Below are 18,371 nucleotides of genomic sequence, written 5' to 3'. Positions count from 1 at the left end.
CAGTTCCGACTTATTCGCCATTTCTCTAAATTTCGCTCATTTCCTTATTATCAATTTTCAAAACGCTGCAGTTCAATCCTGCATGACACAGATCAGCACAAACTACAGACATATCCAAGACGTCGAGGGTAACACCAACATGGAACGGTGTGTTTACAGGGTAAGAGGGAAAAGCCACTCTATCAACGATTACCGTGACGGAACATCTGATGACAACGAAACCGGAGAAAAAAAAAAAAAACGGAAAAGCCCAAGGAAAGAATGTTAGTGAACAAAGACTTGTGCTATATTTCCTTAAAAGGCTTTCGAGAAAAAGGACCAACAAAATCCTTATGAGGGGAGAACCAGAGGTAAGCCACATAAGAGAGATCACCATCAGACATTGTACATCGAGAACAATACAAGTGATCAGAAATAAAGTGAGACTTAAGGAGAGCGTCGAAGACTTTACTTGGAGACAGTAGAAAATGAAAAAGGTGGGACTATATAATTGAAAGGGTAGACAGGTACCCTCTCTTAAGGATGCACTGGACCAAAGGTCTTGGATTCTGGAGGAGGTGAAATAAGCGAACGATAATCGGAGGAGGCTCTGAGGCACAAACCCGTAAATCACAAGGACGTACGCCACCAGGAACACACGCCTCGCCCACCTGTAGCTGGGAGAGAATTCGGAAGACCACGCGCGAGGAAAGACATAGGAGAAGGCTAAAGTGTGGAATCACCTTCAGTAGAGTTAGAAAAAAAACAAGATGTCGAAAATAGCGGCTTTATCAGCAAGAGAGTTAGTTATAAACTGAGAAAGAAGGAGAGGTTTAAATGCAGATCCTGTTGAGGATAGCTTGGTATTGGACCAGAAAGATTGGTTAGATTAAGGAGAAATCAGGCGAATACAATTGGCTTTCATGACAGCGCAATCAGAAGTTTCATGATCTGATGCGCTCTGTCCCTAATGTGAAAAGTGTGAGAAAAAAAAAGTCAAATCACGACGAAAGGGACGAAGATATCAATATAAGAAGGGATGCAGGACCCCCTCCCGGCCATGATAACCTTTGCTATGAGGTCAGCACAGCTACAAGCATCCTGGCCGGTAAAGCAATACGTCGCGCCAAATAGACCACTAAAGCCATTTGAAAGTGTCATAGCAGGAGTTCCAAGAGGGGAACAGAAGGCAGATGTGCCCAGTTTGAAAGAAGGGAGATGATATGATCAGACGACCCTAAGGCAGCAAAAATAAAGTATCTATAGTGGGAGGGTTTAGAGGGAGAAATGACTCAGTTCGAGAGTGGTCGATTGATCGTCGTGACGACCAGGAATTGGTGTTGGGTGTTTAATCAGTTTTTCCTGATCATAGCAATGGAAAAAGAAAGGCCCTCGACTCCGATGAGATCATCTTTTTTAGAGATAAGGCAATCTTTGTGATGTTCATTGAAAATCTCCTGCATAAAGGATTTCAGCGAATGGATTCGAGGAGGGCAACAACTCGAAATGGCAGACCAAACAAACAGTTGTACGTAGTGTGAGGAATTGTGGAGCAAATATACAAAACTTAGAAACAAGGAAATTCTGTACGAGGTGACATCGAAATTGGGAGACTCGAAATCCACAGGTTGATGATAGGTGCTCTAGAGCCGCAGTAGGCGCAAACTCTATACCCTTGGAGCACAGACAACGATTAAGATTACAGATGAAGATATGATAATGAGGAGGTGAGGCAGTCTTGGGGAGTTCGACGACAAAGAAATTAAGAAAGCAGACAAAAAGGAGGTTGGATCCGAGACCGCGGACACTACAGAAGTGGATAGAGAAAGAGCAAGGTCCTTCAGGAGCAGTGACGGTACAGATGAGGTAAATCTTGGTCATCTGATGGCAGTCATAGTGGCCCTGGGAACCACTCAGCCTTCCTCACCTGACAACGGTATTCCGATTCACTGCAGAAGAAATATCAATGTCTGACACCTAACTCCATGTTTGGTAAGCATTAAGAAATCTAGAATTTTTGCTGTGTGTTACGTGCTGTCATGTGTTACGAGAGAAGCGGAGAGTAAGCGATTGTGGACTTAATACCAATAACTCAGGTATAAGAAAAGCAGAAAGAAAAATTAAGAAAGGGAACGTAACAGCCACTGCAACGCTGACACTGAAAACCACGTCATTACCCCTTCCGACTCCCATTCATCTGAATCATATTGTTTATCTGACTGCGGTGGTGAGTAATACAACTATCTGCCAAACTCCTACAACAACGATGGAAAGTAACATGGTGAGCGTCGTTATCGTTCTCCTTCCCTCCTTCTCTGCATCAGTAGTCCAGCGGTGGTCGCCGGGGTGACTCTATCAACAGCCTTGAAGCATTAAACCAGTTCCATAATGTCAACAGTGAAGAGTTCTTCAAAAGAGGCAAAAATAGAACATGCCCCGGCCACAGCATGATATTAAGCAAGAAACTTGTCAGAAAAATGTAAAAAAATACGAGTGGATGATGGGGGGAGTAAAGCAAAAGACATGTGTGGATGCAAATAGCACGCTAAAGTTTAAAAGTCAGTATCATAGTGGAGAAAGTTCAAGAGGCAGAGTTCCCTCCGCGTAGTGTAAACAAAAAGGTATCTACAAACAGGTAATTACGCACGAACACACCCACTAAAGCTCCTGTCATTGTTACCGACCTGTCGTGAGCGCCAACGAATCAGAATAAAAAAAAAGCTCGATTGAAAAGGTGCAATGGGAAGGTTGGTATGATAAGATGAGTGTTCCACAGTAACACCTATGGCACTGGTGCAAACATCAGGCACACAAGAGTTGCCAGTTAGAAAATCTACAGTTTTTCGATGATTGGAGAAGAAAAGAACCTCTTATTCAATTTGAATAGGTTGGTTTAATATTGACTTGATCACATCATGGCACGAAACTTCTAGAATTTTGCGTATTTATAAGTGATTTACAAATTCCTGTTTCGGTTTTATGGATCGGAAATCTTCCATTAGATTTTTCAAACAAGCTTCGAGTAGGTTTAGTAGGAAAGATCTGCATAAAGATAAAAATTCCATATACAAAAGAGGCAAAGATGAAGCATTTTCCTCCCAACCGACAGCCCAGTTTAGCCAGCGAGCACGTTCAGACCAGTTCTCTCATGGGAGGTGACATGGTACGATGATCTCCATTTGCAACAAATACGTTTAGTGAAATCATTAACTAGTTTTATTGTCGAAATCTAATTTGGAAGAGGAAGCAACTTCAGAAATGAGCCACTCACTAATATTTACCTCTGTGGCAGAGTTCAAGACACGACCGGACGTTGACAGAAAAACAAAGTGTAGAGAGTTGAATTCTACGATATCCAACGACCTTTTAGTCCTAAGTGGAGCATAGCCAAGACGTGATTATCATCCAACTCATCATCCACCTTTATTTTTTGCTCATGTAGATTCCAGACGCTGCTGGCCAAACCAAACCCCTGCCAAACTTCTTCATCTTTAGGCATTTTTCTCTAACTTCGTTAAGATTAGCACTCAACATGTGGAGTTCATGTCTATAGTTGTTCCCATGGTGTGCAATGACATTGCTTTGCCAGCTTTAACAAGACAAGAAGGTATTTGGCCTTTTAAAAGGGGCTCAGAGTTTTACACAGGGCGAGGTTTTACAAGGACCCTTGAGTTTTACGCATCGCTTGGGATTTTCACTAAATGATTATTTTGAAGGTTTGGGACACAGTGGGATAGTTTTAGGCCTTTGATCTACTAAAGAAGCAAAGACGTCGAATTAGGGACACACTGAGTTTCCTCGAAACGTAAACGATAAATGTATAGACTTTTATCATTAATACCTCTGCCATGGAAACAGCGTGTATTTATTAAGGCAATTCTAATTACGAAAATCAAAAAATAAGTAGGTTTTACCTGGATCAAACGCCTAATGAGACGGTCAAGCAACGACCGATTCCCCAAGAAAGAGTGGAACATCAACAACAACGAAAAGCAAAAAGCCGTCCTTGACGAGTTGGCCTACCTGACTCAGCCTAACTCACTGGACCCAACCCTATCGTACGTACTTTAGCCCTAAATACCCTAGCCTAACTAGCCTCTCGGACCTCGCTTAGACCACTGTTCCCTAACCCACTGTACTTTAGCCTAGCCTGTGCACATTACTTTAGCCTACTTGAACCTGACCTAATCTACTGGCCTTACCGTAACTACTCCACATAACCTGGCAAACTCTGTATCAGCCTATCTAGCTTAGCCTAGCCATTGTACCCTAGCCTTATGTTAGCCTGTCTAGCAACATTTGGAGTACTTTTGCCCACACTATACTCTAGCATTACCTACCTTACCTGACTTTGCTTAACCCACCAATACCCCAGCCTACTCCAGCCCAGTCTTCTGCTACACCACGCCGAAAAAGTCTGTTTTCACCCTTTACCTTTAGTTCAAAAGTTTTTTTTTTTTTTTTAATTCCGCTTCAAGAACCTGTATTTGCAAGTCCAGCAAGCTCCTGATATGCAATGTGAACTTTTGCTGAACGAATGCATTATAAGTGTAAATTAAGAGTATAACATCCTTTCACCGTCGTCCAACGGATAACCTCATCGTGGACCATCACGTCTATTATCCGTCCTTCCCATGCGTACGTGAATGTCCAGGACTTCCGTACTACTGTACAACCTTTTCTGCTATAACTTTCTCAGCTCTTCCAAAGCTTTACTTAACCTACCTTTCCTTAACCTTTTCCCCTTAATTTCAAGTTGTTTCTTCTTACTCTTGTATCATTAAGTTTCCATACCCTAACCTGTACTAACCTAATTTTCATTCTAAGCTTCAAGACCCTAATCTACGTAATGTAACTTACGTTGACCTAACCCTCCAACGTTAACGTTGTCCTGACTCTCCTTAGCCTTCTTAACTAAACCGTCCTTAGCATAGTCATGTTTTACTCATCCTTAACTCCCTTGCCCTAAACGTGCGTTTCATCAACGGAAAATGTTAAAAGCACATCACAAGAGTCCCAGAACGTGAGCAACTCGTCGTTACGATGGTCATTAGTCTCACTGCAACGAACGATGGCTTGGCCATCTAAATACATGTGAGACCGATATGAATAACTCAGAAACGGCGTTACGGATTTTCTTTAAAATTGGGAGAAATATTGGATATGACTAAAGAGCACAAATTAACACTTTTAGGTGCAGTACGCCCCAGAAAGCAACACTCTTTGGGTCTATGTGTGATGGATGTTCAGTACAGACCACCGTTAACAGTGATGTGGGTTAAGGAGGGGGAGGGCCTCTGGGCAGGGTTAGGGTAGGAGGGAGGCCAGTGCAAGGGGCGTGGGTCGGGAGAAGGGAAGGTGTTGAGGGGTTGAGAGCGGCGCATGGGTGTAGGAATAGGAGTAGGGGAGGGCATTTAAGGGGATCCGGGAGGGAGGGGGGAGGCCGTGCAGAAGCTGGGGTAGAAGGAGTGGACGGCCGTCAGGAATGCGGCTCAGAATCGGGAAGGAGAGGACCGTTCAGGGAATGACGAGAATGTAACGGAGGAAGTGTCTGTGTGGACTACGTCCGGCCTCTACAGTGCCCAACATGATCGAATCTTCCAAGTCGGGTTCCAGGCCAACCGAAGATGCTAATATCACAAATAATCATAGAAACCTGTGTATGATCCGACAATCAAAACCTTATTAGTGACTCGTAAAAGACAGTGTATAGAGTGTCTTTTTGGGAAAGATTACACCAGCCTCCTTTGGAATCCACCCCTGATGCTTTCGGATTCAGATAAGCGCTCCCACTCAGGGTCTCACGGATCTGCTGATCCTCTTCCTCCTTGGCGTATTGTGTGTGTGTCCTCTGCTTGCAGTCATGGAGACAGAGCTGCTGCCATTAGTCTGGTCGCTGAGATAACAACCAAGGTCCCATGAACCCTCGACCTGCTTGACCCTGGAGCCTTGAGAACCTCAACTTGGCCCAGGAAGGAGTGAAATCGCGCTAGACACGAGCGCATCACATTCGCCTGTATCTATCATAAATCTCCTTTCCTTTGTTCTTCCCTTCATTTCTCTGGTCGCTGGTGATACTATCTGTTTATATATTTACGTTATGCACGCCAAATGACATATTCTTGAGAAAAATCTTCTGTATCCTGAGGGACTACTGACATATTCTTGAGAAGAATTTTCTACGCCCTGCAGGACTATTCACTGGCATTTGTCAATTTGAATTTTCTGAATCACAGAAACCTCAAAAGCACGAGTTTATCTTTTCATTATTTTTTTCTTTTTATCTGGATGCCAGTTTGACCTAAGGAGTTATTACAAAAAATCACAGCACGTTGGAAATTGTGCATCAATATCTTTGAGTAAAGTTTCAACTTTATTGGTCAAAGGAGACTGCGCCCTCTCAATTCCCCCTGATTTGTGAGGTGCATTTTTAGAGTGAGCTCATTTTTTCGGGTGCAAGCTGTGAGCTTCTTCGGATAGTAGCGTATGCATCGCATGGCAGTGGTCCGAGGGTTCACGAAATGGTAGATTTCTTCACGGGAGAGTGGTTCGAAGGTTCAGGAAGCAGTAGTTCTTAACCCAAAGGCCAAATGAAACATAAGTGTTTTGAGTTGATTTTTGCCGCAAGGGTGACTATTTAAATGTGCACTCTTACTCATCTTGTGGGCAGTGACGGCGAAGAGAATATGGTGAGTGCTAAAAGGGTCTAGGGACTGAACCTCAACAACTGGATTACAAGTTAGTTAGAGAGAAGTATTTCTAACGATTAGGCGGAATCAAATACATTATTCTGAAATTCAAATGATGAGTGAAGCTGACGACAGCTGAACGACAATGGTTGGATTACGTAACAAGATACATAACAAATGAACTGATTACATTAAGTAATGTTAGGATACCTTCCAGGTATACCAGGTAGAACACTTAATGATGAAAACTTTGCACATATTTTGTAATGCTTGGTAAGCAATGACTCGAAACTAACTAAGCTTACAAGTACGACTATCTGTGACTATCTATACCTTCCAGGTATACCAGGTAGAACACTTAATGATGAAAACTTTGCACATATTTTGTAATGCTTGGTAAGCAATGACTCGAAACTAACTAAGCTTACAAGTACGACTATCTGTGACTATCTATACCTTCCAGGTATACCAGGTAGAACACTTAATGATGAAAACTTTGCACATATTTTGTAATGCTTGGTAAGCAATGACTCGAAACTAACTAAGCTTACAAGTACGACTATCTGTGACTATCTATAGCCCAGCCTGTGTCGGGCAACATCATCTAAGTGTCTAATGATCCTGCTTGTGGTTCTTGTGGTTTTTCTTGTACATTATGATCTCAATAATTCTTCAATCTACGATATTTTGTTCATGTTATATTTGAATGATTGTTTTAAGGCTACAACTCGCGGTGTCTACAACTGGGGAACACGCAAAGCAGTGCCCGAACGCAGCAAGTCGCCCACAAAAGAGGCGTGGAAGACAACCCGGTCTGGCCATCTTAGTAAGGACAGGAGGCAATTGCCTGAACAGGTTCCCTGTCGTCCAATAACTTAAGCGGTGATGCACAGTTCCAGCCAACTGTTAAACTTTCAGTTCTCTGCCGCAAACTTTTGGCGATAAGCAAAAACGGTACAAGTGGACGGAAGATTCGAAATGAGGACTCCAGTTAGATTTTCCGTAGCCTTATCGTTGTTAAGTAATCGTATCCCATCTTGCCACCTTCTCTATCCTAACCTGCCAAACTTACCCTGCCGTACTTTAACCTAGCTAACTTGTCCGAATCAACATAGTCCACACACGCGTTCACCTCACTAACGCCCACCTCACAAAGTTTATTAGCACAAGCAAAATGTTTCCTGGAGTTTAAACACTACACGAGCAGTGTGTATTCATGAGTGCTTTTGAAGGAGGGAGATGTGCGTGGGGGAAGCAAGAGTTCTGTGTACTGGGGTATGAGTGAGTTGTCTGTGGGAAGAATGGCTTATTTTTCTTGGTTGAAGGTACTAGTGGGGCGACCATGTGTGTGTAGTGGGTGAGCTATGCTTGTGAGCGACGTGCGTTTTATAATATCTATGTATGTCTTAGTGTACATGTATACGTGTATATCTGAGTCTATGTATGACTATAAGTATGATGAGTATGAGTCAGGAACATTTATGCTGTGGTATTATTGCACTAGCCTGAGTATATGTGGCCATTTGTAAAATTGTCAAACGAGCGCGTTTGACTGTGTTTGGATATATCCAAGATGAGAAAAGAGAAATGGGTAGCATCTTTGAGGAAAGGAACCTGGATGTTCTTGCTCTGAGTGTAACAAAGCTCAAAGGTTAAGGTGAAGAGGGAAGAATAGTTTGAGAGTCGTCTTCAAGGGTAAAGTCAGGGGGTTAGTGTGAGGGCGAGAGCTAAGTAAGGGGTAGCACCATTGCTGATGAAGGAGTTGTGGGAGTGTGTGAGAGTGTAAGAAAGTGAGCTCCAAACTTGTGGTTAAAAATTGAATTGGATTACGAGAAGTGGGTGATTATCAGTGTTTATGCACCTGGCCACGAACGACGACGAAGGAAGGCGCTGATTTTGGGAGAAGCTGAGCAGTTTTGTTGCCAAAGTCCGGGTATCAGTGACAGGTGATTACTGGAAACTGGAAAAGTGAGTAATGTAGCTGTTGAGAGTACAACTGAGGCGTACCGGGTATTAAGAAATGTGAATGGAGATGGCGAACAGCTTGTGGAGTAGTGCTGAAAAAGGACTGGTGGATGGCAATACTTGGTTTATAAAGAGGCGAAGATGAAGGTTTATAAAGGCTTTTGGAAAAGAGCAAATAATGTGGGTGAAGAGAGGGTGGTGAAAGTGAGTGAGTCTGTGAGAGGTTTGTGTGAAGAAATACCAGAAACTGAGTATAAAAGGGTAAAAGGATGAGAGTAAATGAAGTTAGGAAAGTAAGGAATGGGAGATGTTTAGGGAAGCCATGCTGGCAAGTGCAAAAGAATTGTGTGCATGCGGAAGACGGGTGAAGGTGGTCAACTGAGAAAAGATAGGGAGTGGGGGGATGACGAAAGTTAAATTGCTATTGAAAGGGATAAGACAGGTGCATGGGCGTTACTTACAAGGAAGGAATGCGAGTGAGTGGGAGATGTACAAGAGAAAGCGCTAGGAGGTCGAGGATGATTCAAGAGCTGAAAAAAGGGCAAATGTGAGTTTGGGTGTGCGAGTGTCAACAAACTTCTGAGAGAATAAGGAAATGTTTTGAAGAAGGTTAATAATGTGAGGAAAACAAGAAACCTAATGGGAGCATCAGTGAAGGGGACTAAAGGGGAAGTGGTAAAAGGTAGAGATGGGATGAATAAGATATGAAGTGAGAACTTTGAAGGACTGTTGAATGTCTTTCGTGACAGGATGAAAAATGTAAGGCATTTGAGTCGGAGAGGTATGCGAAGTGAGAGAATCATGGCAATTGATGTTGTGAAAAAAGTTGGTGAAGAATTTGCCAAAGATGAAATGTGGCAAGGCAACTGAAGCGGATGGTACTGTGTGTGTGTGTGTGTGTGTGTGTGTGTGTGTGTGTGTGTGTGTGTGTGTGTGTGTGTGTGTGTGTGTGTGTGTGTGTATGTGGACGTGTATGTATATACATAAGTATGTAGGTGGGTTGGGCCACTCTTACGTCTGCTTGGTTGCGCTACCTCGCTAACGCGGGAGACAGCGACAAAGTATAATAAATAAGTATATATATATATATATATATATATATATATATATAAGTATATATATATATATATATATATATATATATATATATATATATATATATATATATATATATATATATATATATAGAGTTGATAGAGATGCTCTGTGGAAGGTATTAAGAATATATGGTGTGGGAGGAAAGTTGTTAGAAGCAGTGAAAAGTTTTTATCGAGGATGTAAGGCATGTGTACGTGTAGGAAGAGAGGAAAGTGATTGGTTCTCAGTGAATGTAGGTTTGCGGCAGGGGTGTCTGATGTCTCCATGGTTGTTTAATTTGTTTATGGATGGGGTTGTTAGGGAGGTAAATGCAAGAGTTTTGGAAAGAGGGGCAAGTATGAAGTCTGTTGGGGATGAGAGAGCTTGGGAAGTGAGTCTTGTTGTTCGCTGATGACACAGCGCTGGTGGCTGATTCATGTGTGAAACTGCAGAAGCTGGTGACTGAGTTTGGTAAAGTGTGTGGAAGAAGAAAGTTTAGAGTAAATGTGAATAAGAGCAAGGTTATTAGGTACAGTAGGGTTGAGGGTCAAGTCAATTGGGAGGTGAGTTTGAATGGAGAAAAACTGGAGGAAGTGAAGTGTTTTAGATATCTGGGAGTGGATCTGGCAGCGGATGGAACCATGGAAGCGGAAGTGGATCATAGGGTGGGGGAGGGGGCGAAAATTCTGGGGGCCTTGAAGAATGTGTGGAAGTCGAGAACATTATCTCGGAAAGCAAAAATGGGTATGTTTGAAGGAATAGTGGTTCCAACAATGTTGTATGGTTGCGAGGCGTGGGCTATGGATAGAGTTGTGCGCAGGAGGATGGATGTGCTGGAAATGAGATGTTTGAGGACAATGTATGGTGTGAGGTGGTTTGATCGAGTGAGTAACGTAAGGGTAAGAGAGATGTGTGGAAATAAAAAGAGCGTGGTTGAGAGAGCAGAAGAGGGTGTTTTGAAGTGGTTTGGGCACATGGAGAGGATGAGTGAGGAAAGATTGACCAAGAGGATATATGTGTCGGAGGTGGAGGGAACAAGGAGAAGAGGGAGACCAAATTGGAGGTGGAAAGATGGAGTGAAAAAGATTTTGTGTGATCGGGGCCTGAACATGCAGGAGGGTGAAAGGAGGGCAAGGAATAGAGTGAATTGGAGCGATGTGGTATACCGGGGCTGACGTGCTGTCAGTGGATTGAATCAAGGCATGTGAAGCGTCTGGGGTAAACCATGGAAAGCTGTGTAGGTATGTATATTTGCGTGTGTGGACGTATGTATATACATGTGTATGGGGGGGGTTGGGCCATTTCTTTCGTCTGTTTCCTTGCGCTACCTCGCAAACGCGGGAGACAGCGACAAAGTATAAAAAAAAAAAAAAAAATATATATATATATATATATATATATATATATATATATATATATATATATATATATATATATATGTGTGTGTGTGTGTGTGTGTGTGTGTGTGTGTGTGTGTGTGTTAGGGCCCAAACATACACCTGACAAGCAAATTCACAAATCTCTCACCGTAATACCTTGATCAGAGAGTAAGATACTGACCAAAGCAAGTACTTAGCCTCGATGATTTCCACCTACTATTGTCACAGCCTGGGCCAGGGTTTTGAAGTTCTTCCACTGATAGCTACCAACGATAGTCTCCTCCTTTCGGGGTCTTTTGGTAGAAGATTGGCACAGAAGACAACAACACAGCTGTTCAACGTGTTGAAAAACGAATATAAACAGAGATTCTACAGAGAAAACACCGCTAAATGCCTCGAATATAGAGCACAAAACCAACGGTAAGCCAGAGTTACACACTGTTATGGTGTTGTTTTGTCCACCAGCCTTTCAGAAGAGTCACGTGACATCACTATGACGTCACGTTGACTGTTCCAATAATCACCGCCTACTGGGTGGATTCAAAATATTTTCGTAAATATAAAGGATACTGTTGGTTTTACAGCGATTGCGTTGGTTGGTTTTACAAATAATGGAAATTATTTTGAAATCTGAAATAGATTTTGTCTTCAGTTCAATACTCTAACTGCGAATATCAAATTGCTTGTTAAACGAATATGGTCATATGTTCGCACAACCCATATTCTTTACTAACTACATAAAACATTACGATTCTATGCAGTAAATCATAGAAAAAAATTTACTAGACGCAGCCATTGCCAGCTGTGCTTAGATATCCGAATCAACTATATTCCGAGACACAAAAACTTCATGCAAGCAAGCACAGTTTTTCTAAAAAAAGAAATAGAAAAAATCTACGCATAAAGAGAACAGAACACTACGGTGTGTACAACAAAAATCAGAGGTCAACACTGTGCAAACATACAGATTTACAACACATCTATCTTACAGGAAACACTACGACCACCAGCAGATAACAGTATTACAGTTTCAAATGTACGTTTGAATGAGCATCAGAAACCAATTAAGTGCTTGATGTTATCGACCTTATCACGTCCACCAACCTTCCCTCTTCCTCGGGTCGTCCATGTAAGACAAGTTCAGGCTGAGTGTGACTTCGCCATGGGATCGCCCGGCGGGTCGTCCATGTAAGACAAGTTCAGGTTGAGTGTGACTTCGCCATGGGATCACCCGGCCACTGTGAGACGTCAACATTTGCTGTATGAATTCCGCTTCTTTCATGGTAGGTTGGGGAGTGGGTGGATGTAAACAGTCAAACACACAAACACTTGAGATATTTGTAGAGCAGGACTAATTTAGCGAAGCCACTCGTACGTTCACCATAACTGTTGTTATTGTTATTGGTGTTGGTGTTGTTGTTGCTGTTGTTCAGGTGTTGAAGGCTCCGGTCATAAACAGAACTGCTCTTCAAGGCCAAGCCATAGGAGAATACGAAAAATAGGTATAAAAGCGAGAAGAAGAAAGACAGGAAAGGAGGAACGACTTGATAATTTGGGAAGAAGAGGAAGACTTGCCTTTTAAACAGGAGAAAGACATGAAACTTAAAAAAGTTCCACCCTTGCGATGTAGAATTAGAGTCAAGGTTTGCTTTGTATTTCAGTTCAACATGTAGAGCCTAGACCCCTCCTGATGTGAGCTAGAGCCTCTCCTGATGTGATCTTGAACTTTTCCTGATATGAAGAAAAACCTCTTCTGATGTGATCTTGAACTTCTGACGTGAACAAGAACCTCTCCTGATATGAAGTAAAACATCTGATGTGAACAAGAACCTCTCCTGATATGATCTTGAGCCTTTCCTGATGTGACCTTGAATCTCCCGATGTGAGCCTGAACCTCTCTGATGTGGGCTAGAACCTCTCCCAATGTGATCTTGAACCTCTCATAATGCGAGCCTGAACCCTTCTGATGTGAGCTAGAACCTCTCCTGATGTGAGCTAGAACCTCACCTGACGTGATCTTGAACCTCTCCTGATGTGAACAAGAACCTCTCCTGATATGAGCTTGAACCTCTCCTGATGTGAGCTTAAACTTATCCTGAAATCAGCGAGAACTTCTGATGTGAACTACAACTTCTTGGGTGAGCTTGAACCTCTCCTGGTGTGAGCTATAACTTCTGGTATGAGTGAGAACCGCTCTTGATGTGAGCTTGAACCTCTTCTGGTGTGAGCTTGAACCTCTCTTGATGTGAAAGCAATACTTCACACAGAGACGAATCAGTTCATTGTACAGTCGCGGTAACTGTTCAGAAAAGCATAATTTCGGCATTTGAACAGGACTTACAGTTTCATAGTGTCAGACTCAGCAATTTGTGTTACGTGGGGTTTTGCAAGATAAGTTTGATGTTATGGTAATACGAAGCACATTCACCGCGTTCAGAGGTGGAATTAGAGCCTTTGAAAGAGACAGGAAAATTGTGAAGAGTTTATTAGAAATTTAAAGAAATAAGATTCTAAAAGCACAGACCTACACTGGGTTACGACAGTCCAAGTATAAGTTTATAGAGGCAGTTGTGGCGAGAAGAGACTTATATGGAGTAAGATGGATGAGAGGTCAGTGTGTGAGTGCATTTGGTTATCTGTTGAAGGAAGTGAATCATAGATAAAGAGGATGAGAAGCGTATTAGAATGGACAGACCACCGGACACCACTCGCTGTTGACTGGGAAGAGGATGAGGATGGTCCATCAACGATCACGGAGATATACCGGCCAGAGAGGAAGATGAACAGGAAGGAGTGGAGTGAGGGAGGAAAGCCAGAGAAGGGTTGCTACGAGACAAGATCCCGAAGCCACGTTCTGTCAAAAGTCTTTGATATGGCAAAGACTAACATTACAAAATTTCCCACAGTCTCTTCGAGTAGACAATCAGACATTAGTCATTTAGGAATTGATAGAATAGATGGATTTTGCACTGTAAAACTATATGATGATCAAGAGATCAATATATGAGATGCAAGATCCGTGATGAAACGGGATTTGAAGGGAGATTCAAAGACACTGCAAACTGTGGAGGTCAGTGCACGAGGGCTATAACTGGGAGGGTTAGAACTGCTTCCTTGGGATGGGTTGAACGTTACATGTTTCGAAGATGAAGAAAAAGTTTTGTTTTTCACGTAGAATACGGAAATGTGAAAAAGCATGAACAACGGTACAGAAACACACTGCTTCAAAACACAAGGACGGACACCATCTGGGCCGTACGCCTTTCTTGTTCCCAGCGATAGAGCAAAGAATTAGTACTATAGGGATGAGGGAATGCTGGAGTCATCCTGGAGTCAGAAGAGACAGCTATGGAGTTACCGGAACAGAAAAGCCCGGGAAAGGTAATGCTACAGAGGATATCAAATACACTTTCGGCTAAAGATCAGGATGGCCTATCAATGGGTGAAAAGGAGAGGTAGTCACACTTCCTCTGGGTACACAAACGCTTCGCCTCTTGGACAATATACCTGCAGTAATTTTCCCCAGATATGAAAACTGAATACGAATCGGAGGAAGGAGAATCCAGTATGTCAAGACCCTTCCCCGAATGGCCTCAAAACAAGAATGGCTGATCAAGGGACTGATAAAAGAGATTGTCTTAAGAGGTAGAGGGTGTATATGCCTCTATTTCCATAATAATGTCGTCTAGTCAACAGAGATAGGAGCATCATCCGAGAGCACTCAGTAGTCTTTCTATGGAAAGTGGGAAAAATACAAATCTTAAATTCAGTCCATTCAACACTACTTCAGAGCCATTACTGACGATTAGTGGCGTAATCCAGAGGATGAGGGTGTGGTCCAGCTGGTGATAACAGTTCAGTTGTTTAGCCTTTCGGTCTTACGTGTGCATCTGCTTACCAATACTGTACAGGCAGGAACGATCGACAGACATGGTGCAGTCCCATAACTAATCGTCAGGGAGTTCGTGTAAAGCCGAGAGTTAAGCAGACGTCCTTCTACAGTCTTTCAGATCGACAAATATGTTCATGCACTAACCACGTAACCATGGTACGACACTCGAGCACGACGGTACGACCCATGAGCACGACGGTATGATCCATGAGTACGACGGTACGACACTCAAGCACGACGGTACGACCCATGAGCACGACGGTACGACACTGAAGCACGACGGTACGACCCTTGCGAATGACAGTGGCAAGTTTAAGTGGCTGTTCTATGGGGTTTTCACCATAAAAAGGGGTTGTCACTGTAAAATGGTGAGGTCATGAGAGCTCACAGTAGTGCCATTGTGTTGGGAGTTAAACGGAGTCTATCTCATGTTGTACATCTGCGGTCTGGTCATGTCAAAGGTCAGGGTGATTCATCTGAACATGACCTCGTAATCTCAGTGATCTTTATACCGGTAGGAGTGGGCACAGGGAAATGTGGTGATACCTGGGTGTTATGAGTAAGCACAACAGGTAAAGGAACTGCGAAGCAATGACAGAATCATTTAACAATTTACATCTTATATTAGTCATCTAGGCAACGTTAGGATGCTACACAAATATATATTATAGATGAAATGCTTATTTATCTAAATATTGGGTGGAAATCATCTTAAGAGTTCAAAGGATACAGCAGTATGGGCTGGTGAAGTCTGGAAGGTGCTGGAAAAGCGATGGGCCGGGATGTGAGTTGAGCAGGCCTACAGTGATTTGTTTACGTCGAGTGGTTGCTAGGTCATGCAATAGCTGGGAAATGTAAGCACAACATTTATGGCGCCAGTTTGCCCCAGGGAGACCGATCACAACTGCGTGATCGTTTATGTTCGCTTCATTCGTCTATGCTATTGCCACCGTCATCAATGGTGACACTCAGTGGCTTCCCGCGATGAATATAGGGTCGATCATCCGGCATGTAATGATGGTTTTTATACCCTTGATTACTTTCAGTTTTATAATCATAATTTTCCTTGCTTGAATGTGTTCGTCACATACTGTTAACAGCGTGCGCGAGCAGCCTTGATGAACGTAAATGATGTGGGAAGGAGTTAAGAGCTGCGAACCTCGCAGTGTGCAGTGTCCCGTACCGCGGTAGACACTAAGCTCGCTATCCTAACTTGCACCAGAACTAAAGTCAGTAATGCACTGCATGTTACCACACAACCGTTCTTAAATACATGGATGCCAAAACTTTCATTCTTTGTGTTTTAAACCAGGATTAGATCTAGTGGGCGGGTACCTGCGAGGGAACAAAACAATTCTTTCATATTATTCTTTTACCACAAGCTGCTGTGACAGTAATATATATATATATATATATATATATATATATATATATATATATATATATATATATATATATATATATATATATATATATATATATATATATATATATATATAAGTCAGATATTTTAGGACACTTCGAATGGAATTCACTCTTCATACGTTTTACGGAGTTTTTAAAATTACATTGAGTTTTGCTTTTCATGTACAGAGTGACTGTCCATACGGTAATTCTACAAGCATTATAGTATCTGAAGTTGATTTCCAATAGGTACTCAGAAGGGTGAAAGGCGCGCAAGGAACAGAGTGAATTGAAACGATGTGGTATACCGGGGTCGACGTGCAGTCAATGGACTGAACCAAGGCATGCGAAGCGTCTGGGGTAAACCATAGAAAGGTCTGTGGGGCCTGGATGTGGAAAGGGAGCTGTGGTATCGGTGCATTACACATGACAGCTAGAGACTGTGTGAACGACTGTGGCCTTTTTTGTCTGTTCTTGGCGCTGCCTTGCTGGAGGGGAGTTGGGGGGGATGCTATTTCGCGTGTAGCGGGATGGTGATGGGAATGGATGAAGGCATTAAGTATGGATATGTACATGAGTATATATGCATATGTCTGTGTATGCATATGTACGTATACGTATGTATATGTGCGTGTGTGGGCGTTTATGTATGTACATGTGTATATGGGTGGGTTGGGCCATTCCTCGTCTGTTTCCTTGCGCTACCTCGCTAACGTGGGAGACGGCGGTTAAGCATGACATAAAAAAGAAATATACATATATATACGCGATCGTTTTATGAGTAATGGGGATTTCAAAGATTCAATGGCTATTCAGAGAAGGAAACTAGATAGAGACAAGATGACAGTTATCTTCCCATTGATGTGTAGTATCAAAAAAGTAAGTGATCTTTCGAGGGTTGGGAGAATCTTTTTTTTTTCCATGATGGAGAGCGTGGACTGTAGTTCAGCCTTTCCCATGACCTAAAGCGTTCATGTACCTCACCTCACTCAATGACTTGTGCAGATGGCCCCCACACACTAATATAGTGATGTCCACGGGACCCTCACCCCACCAACTGACGGGCACGTGTCCCTCCCTTACCTCACTGACTTGAAGTACACGTGATACAACCATACACTAGGCGTGCATGTGGTCGTCACCACACTTACTGACGTGCACGGGGCCCCGCTTACTGACGTGCATGGGACCCTCAAGTCATTTAACTGACGTAGGACCCCCTAGCCCCATTTACTGACGCGCACGTGACGCTCACCCATTTACTGACGTGCACGGGACTCCCTCACCGCATTTACTGACGTGCACGGGACTCCCTCACCGCATTTACTGACGTGCACGTGACGCTCAACCCATTTACTGACGTGCACGTCATGAACGTGGCAGTGATACCCTGGGTACTGGGGCTTGCCCTTTGACCTGATTCATAATGTTCAGTTAAAGAACAGCACCCGTTATGTTCCAGGATCTTCCCGTCGTGCTCAGGGACCGTACCGTCGTCCTCAGGGATCGTACCGTCGTGCTCAGGGATCGTGCCATCGTCGTCAGGTATCGTACCGTCGTGCTCAAGGATTGTACCGTCGTCCTCAGGGATCTTACCGTTGTGCTCAAGGATCGTACCGTCGTCATCAGGAATTGTACCGTCGTGCTCAAAGATTGTACCGTCGCCTGAGATCGTACCGTCATACTCAAGGATTGTGTTGATGTGCTCAGGGATCGCACCGTCGTGCTCAACGATCGTCCCATCGTCTGAGATCGTACCGTCATGTTCAAGGATCGTATCGTCATACTCAAGGATTGTCCTGATGTGCTCATGGATCGTACCGTCGTGCTCAAGGATCGTACCGTCGTCTGAGATCGTACCGTCATGCTCAAGGATTGTCCTGCTGTGCTCAAGGATCGTACCGTCGTGCTCAAGGATCGTACCGTCGTCTGAGATCGTACCGTCATACTCAAGGATTGTACCGTTGTGCTCAAAGACTGGGACAC

The sequence above is a fragment of the Panulirus ornatus genome, chromosome 3 (genome assembly GCF_036320965.1).
Source record: "Panulirus ornatus isolate Po-2019 chromosome 3, ASM3632096v1, whole genome shotgun sequence".
Classification (NCBI taxonomy): domain Eukaryota; kingdom Metazoa; phylum Arthropoda; class Malacostraca; order Decapoda; family Palinuridae; genus Panulirus; species Panulirus ornatus.
The sequence above is the reverse complement of the archived record's forward strand: the minus strand, read 5'-3'. Positions refer to the sequence as shown.